Raw genomic sequence first — 12,572 nt, forward strand, 5'->3', positions numbered from 1 at the left:
ATTGCCATGGCCCACTGCGCAGTTCAGCTATAGTGTCATGGCCCACTGTTCAGCAACCGCGAAACAGAAACAGCGAACTGGTGGAAGCGACAACGACAAATGCCAGTGCGATCTCGCGGTCTCTGGCTCTGCTGTCACGCTGCGCATAAATCCATATTGCCATGTGCACGATAATTATCGTACATGTCTGATAAATCACCTCCCGTAAGGTATACCAATGTTTTCATTATCGTACTTTGTACGAAAATATTACAATTTTTCCAAAAAAGTATGAGAGAGAGAGAGAGAGAATATCTCTGATGTTCACTGGCTTGTACCATATTATAGACGAATCATATTATTATACACAAATATATTATACATGACTATTATTACACGAACATACACGTGAATCACATGCGTATCATTATACAAGAAATCGGACACACAGTTTAAGGGTAGGTTGCCAGGGAACGATAATGACAAATGTTAAGCCAAAATGAAACCTGCTAAGAAAATAGCTAAAGATGTGCTATGAAACCTCCTAATCCACCTAGAATACGACCTTCAGTCCTAATTTGTCAGATCTATAGCATTACCAGTATCAATATTTCAATCTCTACAAAATCATTAGGTAGAAAAATAATCCATTAAACAAGAAGAATCCACCAGGAGCACATGAAGTGAAACGCTAGCCCTGGCAGTATTACCAATTTAGCGGGTTTCCTGCTAATGTAGATGTAAAGCAATGTATTAGGTAAAAATTTAAGTTTTTATTATGTATTTTGCTGTTTTTAAAGTTCTGTCTAGATTTTTTTTTTAATTCCTTAAAGTCTGGCATATTTCTACTACTTTGAAGACCAATCTAGCGGATTTCAGTCATTTTCATTTGGCATCACTGCACCCAGGCGCGTCGCGCATGCGGCATTCTAAGTTAGAATCGACGACGCCATCTTAAGGTCGCTTGAATTTTCAACCTTTCACGCAAATCAGGTATGAGTTCTGTTATGTGCTTATATGTAAGGTATCCAGTTTGTGTTCTGGAAATACATGAGGCGAGCAACGTTGTCAGTATTTGCTGAACTTTGCCAGATTTAGCCTGTATGTTGACATGAGAATTGGGTGACCATGACGCCGGCGGTACTGTACATGGATATTGTGAATATACGAAGGTTAACGCATATCCCAGTTGCGTGCCTTCATACCGTCCGCCACACAACATTGCATTCATCTTGACTTTACATTTGAATGAAGTGCGTTATTTGAATAGGTAATGGAGGGTAGGATTGATTTAGAAGCGGGTTGTACCACGAGGACGGAGCGTTGGCGATAGTGGTGGTTTGCCTGTGGGGGACAGTGCCATTCATCTCACCACCTACGAATGCATGCCAAGTTTATCTCTCAGGATGACATGTTTATCGACAATAACGAGTCTGTTTTATAACGCTGGGTGTGGTTTCTGCCGTACAGATGAATGTAATACATCCATGTGGAATAATTTCTGAGAAATGTGTACAAAATCAATGCAGCATTCTCACGAAATTAGAATTTGGGTGAACACACGCTTTACTTCAAGCAGCAGAAGCATCTCACCGGATCAGCTGTTCCTGATAGTCTTTTGAATTTTTCTGTTTTTTGGTGGAGTGATGAAGGCTTTATGTTAAATTTCCTCCCCTACTGATTTTAGTCATATTCCTTCTGTTATATCAACTGTTTTGAGTAATGGTGGATGCTTGATCCGCGTTTTCACCGATAAAAGTCAAGATATGACCAATCTTATTGTTTATTGACGTGCTGATACCCGTTTTAACGAGCATCAAAAGTCTATCTATCTATCTATTGCCAGACGCCATAATCCCGTAAGGGGTGGCCATTTGACTTGAGTAATTTGTTTTACAGGGAGGGGCACTAACCCTCCACCAACCCACTTGTTGACACATAGGAAGCGCGTTTGGTTTGGTTATATGGTTACCACCCAGCATTGTAAATGGTTTCTCGGCTTACAGGAAACCATTCGGCTTGTCACTCAATGTAAAGCCACCTGTAAATGAAAGAAAAGCAATAAGAAGTGACAGGGAAGATGGGAGAATTAGGAAGAGGGGAGGGCAGGCACAGAAAAAGAATGGTGAAGGCTAAGGAAGAAGTAGGCAGCATTACATCAAGTGAGTGGATGATGGTCGCCACCACCTACCGCTAATTAAAATTGCTTTTTAATTTTGAGCATGAGTTGTCAGACTTAGTCAATGTTCCCTCCGAGGTATTTTGACCAATATTGACAACTTTTTGTAAACAACCCCAGCGTTACTGAAGTTGAGCCAAATTCGTTTAACCCTTTCAGGTCTCAAATAGGTCCCAAGGTCACGTTTGATATGCATTTTATTTTATTTTTTTTTAAGTCAGGGTTTGCAAATAAAGAAAAAAATATATTCATGCACAAGGGAGTAATACACATCTGCCAATAAGACATTAGAGCTCTTCTCACCATACAAGTGCTTCAAAAATGATGGAGTGGCCCTGGTGAGAGAGGATAGTGTTTGGAAACTCCCTGTACTGTTGTTTGCAGATGATACTGTGTTGTTGAGTGAAGACGAAGGGGAGCTGCAAGGCTTGGTGGATGAGTTTGGGAGAGTGTGTAAGAAATGAAATCTGAAGGTGAATGTAGGGAAGAGTAAAGTGATGGTCTTTGAGAGAGGTGAAGTCAATGAATGTACAGCGAGGTTGGATGGTGAGGAATTGGAAAATGTGAGTACGTTTAAGTACTTGGGTAGTGTGATGAGTAAGGATGGAGGTTTGGAGGGTGAAGTGCTTGAAAGAGTACAGCAGGGAAGAAAGGTTGCTGGTTCTTTGAGTTGATGGATGGATGGATAATAAACATGGAAGTGAAAAAGTTACTACATGACAGTATTGTGATACCAACTCTGACGTATGGAAGTGAAGCTTGGACGTTGTTGGAAGGACAGAAGTCAAGAGTGAGAGCAGTGGAAATGAGTTATTTAAGAGGAGCCTGTGGAGTCACATGGAGAGACAGGCTGACGAATGAGGATATAAAGGAGCGTTGTGATGTGGATGTGATAGGAAGCGTTATGAGGAACACACTGAGGTGGTTTGGCCATGTGGAGAGGATGGAGGGTGAAAGACTGACAAAGAGAGTGTATGTGAGTGAGAGGGAGGGGGGAAGAGGGAGGGGAGGCCGAGGATGAGATGGAGGGATGGGGTGGAGAGGTATATGAGAGAGGGGGGTGTGAGTTGGGAGCAGGGCAGTGAAATGGCGGGGGACAGGGCGACTTGGAGGCGATTTGTTTGTGGCCACCCCAAACGGGATTGAGGCGTCTGGCAATAGATAGATAGATAGAAGTTGCGTAGCAAGTGGTGTGTGGTAGCGTAGTGAGTATTACCGTCTTGGTGGGTGGTTGATTTCTGGGTGGGTAGGCGACATGATTGCATTGTTTGTTTCCATTTTTTTTTCCATAAAAAACAGTGTACTAATGTATGTACATTATATCTCCCATGATTTGTGAATGATTCTTGAAACGTTTTCTTTACAAGTGACAAACTGAAGTTACAAGATCCTTATAAAACTATCACTTACTAGTTACTACTGACTGAATTATTTTACTTTGCCCTTATTTTGCTTAGTACTGTATAAGGCTGTGGGGATGAGGACATGGGGTTAAGCCTACGAGCTTGCCTTTTGTATGTACGTATGTTTAGTTTATTGTTGCTAACTGTATCATCCTGTGTACTTACAGGCAGCAGTAGAGACCGTGATCAATTATTTATTCTCAAAATTGACGGTGTTATAAGTATAACCAGGAAATGTGAGAAGCTCATGAAATATAAATCACAAAAAAGTAAGGAGACACTAACAATCATTTGTCAATGAAAAGGGCAACACTCGCTGCACATTTATGTCCGCCTGGTAACAAATAAATGCATGGTGTGTGTATAAAAGGCTACAGAAACAACCTTAGAAACCTAAAATCATAAATCTGTATTTATTTTCCCTCAGTCAGACACTCTAACACCCAGGAAATCAATAAATATTGAGACATACAACGTGGAAATTTTCTTACCTTTGATGCGGCAACGATGTGCGTAGGCAGGGGGCGGGGGGTGGGGGATTAGTGGTAGAGGAGTCGGGGATCGGTGGGAGGCAGGAGGGTGGAGGAAGTAGGGGGTGGGGGATTGGAGGGAGAGTGGAGGGTGGGAGGTAGAGGGGTGGGGGATCGGTGCGAGGTAGGGGAGTGGAGGAAAGGGGATATGGAGGAGGAAGGTGAGAGCTATGTATCCTCCAGAGCAGTAAAAATATATTGCAAACAACATTCCTTTGCTAAATGAACTGTCTGATACCAAAATAGTAAAAGATATTGTCAGATAAACAGTATAACAAAACCAATATGTGCAACCCAACCCCCCCACCATGATTAGCTCTTCCCAGACTGTGTAAACTATTGTGATCTGCTCATGCCTGGTAGAAGCAGAGGGGTCTGGGGAGCGGTTTGTATCCTTTTTCATTCACCAGCCTCACGCAACAGTTTTCATTCTTGCCTAAATATGCTGCCACAGGAGTGGCTAGGAGACCCCTACCGAGAAAGCCACTAAAGTAGTCAGGAGACCTGAAAGAGTTAAGAAAAAGAAAGCTTATGGCCTATTGAGACAAAAGTGATCCCATATAAATTTGTTTGGCATGGAGAATCTAAATTTGCTGTCAGCTGACATTTGTGGTGGTGCCATCTGGCTGCAGCTTTAGTAAAAGTTTTTCATTTAAGCCCTCCAAGACGAAAGTGGCCCCATATAAGGTTATTTGACGTGGCTAGTTACTTTATACAGTAACCTGTGAAACGAGCCCTGCTGCAGGTCCCAGAGCAATTTTACACTTGTTTTTTCCTAATGCCACCACAACGTGAGAGTCTTAGGGATTTTGACAGTTTCACCTTGTGTCCAGCAACAGTGGTACAGCTGTCCTGTCATCTGATGCCAAAATTTCAAGCAAAAGCCCCATCTGGTCTGTCACGTGATGAATAATATCCTCTAATTACTTAGAGAAAATCTCTGAAGGCAGTCATATGGCGCAGGAATGAATGTTTACAGATGGCTCTGAGGTAAAGGCAATACAGTTTTTGCCACCCTGTTTTTGCAACATTCACTTGAAACTTAATACCTGACAGAATGGATATCAAGATGATCTTGACTTGAAGATGTCACAAGAATGCGACTTTATCATATCATATCCTAACCTAGTGATTTAATCTAAATCAAGATTTGAGCAAACTTTAGTATGTCTGCCATCACCAACAATGTTGAGCCATAAGGAACATGATACCAGCAACAGGGTGAGGGGGGTGGGGGAAGTCAACATAAAACAATTGCGTACAACCCTGAAAAGTCAGAGAATATTAATTCCTTACCAAACAGGCACAATCTTTCCATATTTTCAATTGAAGCAAGTCTTTCACAGGTTACTTTTTAGTTTTCTCGAATTGTCACAGGTACTGGGGATTTTTATAAACTTACCTCTGAAAGTTACGAATGAGAATTTAGAATGCGTAAATATTCCGCGGACGTGTACTAGCTGGCCATATTTTATGTTCCTTATGTACATTTTTTTATATACAGTAATCCCGCATATTTCGCGGTAGTTACGTTCTTGTAACCCCCGTGAAAAGTCAATTCCGCGAATACTCTATTAACAATTGAAAACTTGCACTTGTGTCCATGCTGCCCATCACACAGTCCATGTCCATACTGATTGCGAGAATTCGCCGTCAGACAATTCCCCGTCAAAACATGGACGATTCCCCTTCAGAACAATTCGCACCCTGGACGATTCCCCGCCATTCTATAAATATACTAATCAATACTTTCATCAATATACTTATTATTAATTAATCAATACTTTAATAACTATATTTCAGGGGGATCCAGCAAAGTCTATGTTCAGTAGCGTAGGTTCTGGATATTATTTATTAGTTGCACCTTTAGTCAATAATTAACTTGTTTCTTCCTCGCTGTAGTCGCCTTTGAATTATATTCTAGCGTCACCCATAGCTATCTTCATTAATGAAGGCGAATTGTTTTGTGTTTGTTGTGACTGCGAATTGTCCCGAAACCTCCATACTCATCCCGAAATACCTTCTTACAAGATTGAAAGCACATACTCCATTATGAAGGAAAAACGTAAACACCGTACTGTAATATACAATTATCTACACATTTATTAACAAAACAGTACAAAATAAAAAGATGCATTAACTGGTGATAGCAAACACTCGAACGGTCATTTCTTAGCTTGTCCAGTAACACAATTTTCTCTGCTAAGGTCATAACTTGATCGTTTTGTCACTCTGGAGTTCTTACTAATTGTATTATTAGCCTTTGGTGAGGCTGGCTTACGTCCTGGGGCCATGTGGAAAGCAAGTGGGAGGCAAGAGGCTCATATCATAGTGTGGTTACAACCACAACAGCCACTTAAGGCAGTCAGGCGTGGACTGAAGAATGCGGGGCAGAGAGCAGTGTTGCCATATCCAAACAACGAAATTATGCTAGGGCAATGAAAAAATTATGCTAGATTGAGCATATTTGTTCCAAGTAAAAAATGAATTATGCTAACTTGAAGTTAAATAATAAAATTCTATACATATTCGTGCAACATATTAATTATGTATTGTTTACTATGAAAATATTAAAATGAACCTACATACAGTAAGAGGATAAATATCGGTATCTACCCATACTGCTTTTTCCCACGAAACTTACGTTTTTCTGATGGATTTTGATGTGATTCGTTCGATTTTGAGCATCATTTCCGTCGGAAATAACCAGATTTTGAGATATGACCCCCCCACATCCCCCTGAAATAATGAGGGATCTTTGGGGAATTGGGGGTTATAGGGAGGGGGGGAAACACAGAAAATGGTCATTTCCGACTGAAATGAAGCTGAAAATCGAATGAATCATACCAAAATCCATCGGAAAAACCTAGGTTTCATGGGTAAAGTACAAAGCTCAAACTTATCCTAACCTAACCTAACCTAATCCAACCTAACCTAACCTAACCTAATCCAACCCAACCAAGCCCAAACTGAAAGTAACCAACTATTCAAACACCTTATTCGTCTCTCTCTCTCTCTCTCTCTCTCTCTCTCTCTGATTTGTAGCTTTTATAAAATTATTCTAAAAATATTCCATTCCATTCTAAATTATGCTAGAATGATTCTAAAACTTCTAATATGCTAAAAAATATTCCAGACTCGAAAATTTGATCAAAATTATGCTAAAAGAATAAAATTATGCTAGATATGGTAACACTGGCAGAGGGGCCACGGGAAAGGGACAGAGGGTGGCGTGAGTTTACCGCGCTACAATTGGAAGCTGCGGGAATTTCAATTTTTTTTTTTTCTGTATATTCAAGGATATTTTTGTTGAACTTATTAATGCTAAGAAAATCCGCGAGAGGGCAAAACCGTAGACAAAAAATCCGCAAAAAATGCGGGATTACTGTATATAAAAGCTAGTTGGCAAATGCAAGTCAGGTTAGGTTGGATTAGGTGTGGTTTGGTTAGGTTAGGTTTGGTGAAATCATTAAGCTCCCCATAGCTTTGACATGGGGTACACTGCAGTGAGACAGATGGAGAAGGCTTGTGAGAAGGATTATAAGGTGTTTATGGCATTTATGGATCTGGAAAAAGCATACAACACAGTAGATAGGAAGAGTAGTGGAATGTTTGCACATGTATGGTGCAGATAGTACCGGTAAGCTGTTAGGTGGCATCAGGGTTTTTATGATGGTTGCAAGGCATGTGTGAGAGTAAATGGGCATCGAAAGAATGGTTCACGAACAGTGTGGGCATGCAACAAGGTTGTGTGATTTCCCCATGGTTGTTCAGTATATATATGGATGGGGTGATGAGCGAAGTAAAAACACGAATAATGGAGAGAGGAATGGCATTGGTGATGGAATGTCTCGAATTTGTTGTATGCTGATGATGCAATGCTTCTTGCAAGTACCAGACAAGAGCTTCGTAGACTGGTGCGGAGTTTTGTAGATGTCTTTGAGCATCGTGCCTTGAGAGTAAATGTGGAAAAGAGTAAAGTAATGGTTATTGAGAGAGAAGGTGACTCAGTGTGATGTTGCAGTGAATGGAGAGAGACTGGAATTGGTGAAAGAGTTTGAATACTGTACCTGGGTACAGCGATAGAAGAGAGAGGAAAATGTGCAATAGAAGTTGAAAGTAGAGTGACACAAGGAAGGAAAATAGCTGGTGCTATGAATGCCTTGGTATAAAACTAAGGCTTGAGTGTTGCAGCTGTGTGAGGCATAACGGTACATGAAGGAGTGTTAGTGCCAGCCTTAGGATATGAGCAGTGGAGATGGGGCTGCTGAGGAATGTATGTAGAGTACAGAGAATGGATAGGATAAAGGGTAATGTGCTTCGTGAAAGATGTGGGGGAAGTCTGTGGACACCTTCTCCTCCCTCCCTCTTCTTGGGCCTACCATTCGGTAGGGAGGTAACATGGCCAGTTTTGCTCAGCTGTTGGGTTAGGTCTGTTACCAGCACACGGTTCGAGGCCAGCCAGACAACTTTGACTATTCTTAAGGGGGGGGGGAATAGGGGAGAAGCGAGGAGATGGAGGGAGGACGACGAGAGCCACGTCACCACCACATTAGCATTCGGATGCATGTGTTGCAAACCTAGGGAGCGGTGGAGTGTTGGGACTAGTGAAATGACAGCCGTTTGGATTGTGGGAATGTTCCCCAATTTCTTCTGTTCTGTCAAGTGAATTGTCGGTTATCGAAGCGCCAGATATCAGGGTGTGGATGTACTATTTGCATTATTTAGTAAAAGTCTCAAAGACTTGGATTTTGCCCTGTATACAGGTAGGTCCTGTTATGCGACCACTCGTTATACAAGAAACCAATTATACGACCTGGGTAAATTAAGGACCATTTTCATTATATGATCTCGAAAATCCAGTGATATGACATTCAGTCTTGGACTTGGTGGGAGGATTCTCTCAGTCACCGCCATTTTCTCTCAACCTCGGAGAGAAATAACGAGACTGCTCAGCTGCAGCATTGCCACACGTGCGATAATTATCGCAAAATGCGATATTTTGGCACACTTTGTGATATGCGATAGCATGCATGCAATAATGTGATGACTTTAATAATTTTGTAATCTGAAGTTAATTGGGGATTGCAAAATTAACAAGTCTGCTGTAAGACTAGTACAACAGTAGGATTTAGTAACTCTTACGATAGCCAGTATTATAATCTGGTAGCTACTTAACCCCTCTGTGAGGCAATTCAGAATCCGCAGACATGCCCCGGGAGGCAAAAGTTTCGGGAAATTTGACATGTCATATTTTTATGATTTATGTGTTTGGGATGATGGATAATGATGAAATATCAATAAAAATAATAAAATAAATATATTTTACCTACCCATTACTGAAATTACAGCTGATGAAGCTGATGAATGCAGTATGGGTAATCCATGAGGATGCCGCAGAAAGTAAACAAACAACTTTTTTCTATCTGGTGTTTTCACTTATAGCTTGAACAGAACATTCTTTCCTTATTAGAAAAACTTATTTCTTGCTTCTGTGTACAATTATTTTCAAAACAGAACTTGTTTCCATATTCAAAAAATTGTAATTTCAACTTCTGAACTTTACTAATGCTACCAGTAATTAGAACAGAACTTATTTCCTCTCATTCAACAAAACTTTTCTTCTTCTTATAGTTTGAACAGAACATTCTTTTCTTATTAGAAAAACTTATTTCTTGTACCAAATAATCAAGAATTTCACCATCAAAAAACAGGAGAAAATACTCCATTTCAGAACTGTTTTTGTCTACTCCAGCAGCCCTTGTCACTCCACTGTGAGTTGCATCAAATCTATAGCAATTTGGTATGAATCTATCACCATTTGCCCAGATAAACCCAGATCCACCAGCACTACCAATACCACCAGGCCTACGGGGAGGGTCACACACCCTGGGATCATCATCATCATCACTTAGGTCTGAATCATCATCACTCTCGTCACTCACGGGAATAAATCCATCACTGTCACTGTCTGCCATCCCCTCACTGTCACTACCACTCTCCTGTGCCATCCCCTCACTGTCACTACCACTCTCCTGGTCATCACTATCGTACTCCAAACCTGGCGATAACTTACGTTTCACGCCAGCACTACTCACTGATACCCCTGAGGTTGACGGAGTTTGTGTATCACTGTCGGAAAATCCTTCAAAATCGGTGATGTCATGCACTTCCCTCTCTTCATCAAGTCTACTAGTCACTTCAGAGTTCTGCAAATTGCTGTCCGGTTCTGCCATCTCATCTGAAGACTGTGCTGAGGGCGAAAAGTGAAGACTTCCTCTAACTCCACGCTACGCACAATCGCGCTGCCTAACCTCCGCGCGTTGCAGACGTGAAAAAAAAATCGGTCACATGTACTGTTATTACAGCATATTTTTGAAGGATTTTAGGCATATATTTGTTTGTAGAAAATTATCTTATGATTTATGAGTCATTTTTAGGTAATTATTTGAGCATAAAATGCGAAAATAAAAAAAAAATCCACCCTAAAACCCGGTACATTTGTACCAGCAGGTTTGTTTACATATGACGTCAGAGCCCAGACCCCTCTGAGTGCAACGTGGAAGGTTGGGGGTATCAAACGATGCCACCCGTTGCCTGAGGCTCTTTTACTCAAAAGTCCCGACCCGGAATCCATCAAGAGAACCCGTCTTAAGACCCGACCCGGACTTAAAGGGTTAACTGTTAAACAAATTCAGTAATGTTAATTAATCACTCCACATATAAATTCAGTAAAACCTCGGTAATGGACTTCAGTATACTGGAATTCGCTTTTATTGGACTCGAGGAGCTACCGGACTAAATTCCTATACATCGGAAAATGTCTGAAAAAGTCAGAAGCAGTCCGGACTGCCTGACCACTTCAGCTATGTTTACGACAATAAGGTAAATGAAGTCATATTTATCAGTGTAGAGTACAGTATTACATATATTATAGCATTTGATTAATGTACAGTACTGCAATTGTAGTGAAAACAGTTTAAAAACCATTGGTGCAATCTGCACTAATGTCTGATATACCGGAAAAAGTCTGGATTAGCAGGGGGAGTCCGGATGTCACTTTTACCGGAATTTCGCTTTTTTTTTGGAATGGCTTGGGCCCCAATTAGTCCATTATAGTGAGGTCTTACTGTATATACAGTGCTCGTCAGAAGTATTCAGCGTTGTCCGCCGGGCGCGCAATACTTTTGGCCCAAAAAGAATCACCCATTTTGGGGGGTAAGAATTGAGCCACAAGTTTGAGCTCCGACCATGACGTCACGGTAGCCTGAGGCCTTCCGACGCGCTGGTTGGTTCCCGCCTCAGTCGCCCACGGGCTGCCTGAGAGAGAGGAACTCCGCCGAGTGTCCCTCTCAAATTGCGCCATTTTTTACCGAGTGTCCCGCAGTGTTTTGGCCTTCAAAACTTTGTTATGGCACCTACCAGTGAACTATCGAGTGAAATCATATCCCAGATCGTTGCTCTAAAAGAGGCAGGCCACCAGACAAAGGAAATTAGTGAATTGGTTGGTGTGGCACGATTGACAGTGCGTCGTTGGTGTGCGCGGTTTCGGGAGGAAGACAGTGGTGAAGTTCCCACAAAGAAACCGAGGTCTGGTAGGCCTAGGAAAACTTCCCCAAGGTCTGTTAATGTTTTAAAACGTGCAGTGGAGTTTAATCCTCGTGTGAGTGCAAGGAAAATTAAGGAGAGCAACCCGGAAGTGTTTGGTGAGGTGTCAGTGAGAACAGTGTCTTGTAGGGTGCATGAGCTTGGTTACACAAGTCACAGGCCTGTGAAAAAGCCTCTTCTCTCTAGCAGCCAGAGAATTCGTAGGCTTGCCTTTGCTAATAAATATCTAAATTGGGGTGAGGAGCAATGGTTGTCAGTGTTGTGGTCTGATGAGGCAACGTTTAGTGTTACCTGTAACAGAGGAGCACGTGTGTATCGACGCAAAGGTAGTGACCCACTTGACCCACGGAATGTAGAAAGCACAGTTAAACATCCTGATTCACTCATGGTATGGGGTTGTTTCTCAGGGAAGGGTTTGGGGAAGCTTGTTGTACTTCCCAAGAACCTCAGAGTGAATCAGGATGTTTACCTGGAGCTTCTGTGTGATCATTTACCAGACTCCTTCGAGCTAACAGGTGCACGAGTGTTTCAGCAGGACGGTGCACCTGCTCACAAGGCCAAATCGGTCACCAATTGGCTTCGTGACTGTGAGGTATCATTCATGACAGACTGGCCAGGAAATAGCCCAGACCTCAACCCGATTGAAAACCTCTGGTACCTCGTAAAGAAGAGTCTCCAAGGGAAGGATGTGAGCTCTCTGCCTAAGCTGGAAGCCGCCATTCGTGACTCCTGGGACAAAATACCCCTCCAGCACCTCAGGAGCCTCGCCCCTTTCACTTCCACGACGTCTCAGGTCCGTGAAGAAACGTAAAGGCTACCCTACGAAGCACTAAAGGTAAATAAAATGCATTATTTATATGTTTTTTCAATGTT

At 41.9% G+C, this 12,572-nt stretch overlaps 1 protein-coding gene across 1 annotated transcript in view; it reads left to right on the forward strand.

The window, feature by feature from the left end:
• Positions 1-893: 893 nt before the first annotated feature.
• Hel25E (ATP-dependent RNA helicase 25E) overlaps positions 894-12,572 on the forward strand; it is a 59,704-nt gene continuing 48,025 nt past the window's right edge. The window contains exon 1 of the mRNA XM_080274249.1: positions 894-972. The gene's annotated coding sequence lies outside the window, so the exon portion shown is untranslated. The remainder of the gene's footprint in view (positions 973-12,572) is intronic.

This window comes from Coenobita brevimanus, chromosome 57 (assembly GCF_032717465.1).
Source record: "Coenobita brevimanus isolate Jiangsu-jjx chromosome 57, ASM3271746v2, whole genome shotgun sequence".
Lineage (NCBI taxonomy): Eukaryota > Metazoa > Arthropoda > Malacostraca > Decapoda > Coenobitidae > Coenobita > Coenobita brevimanus.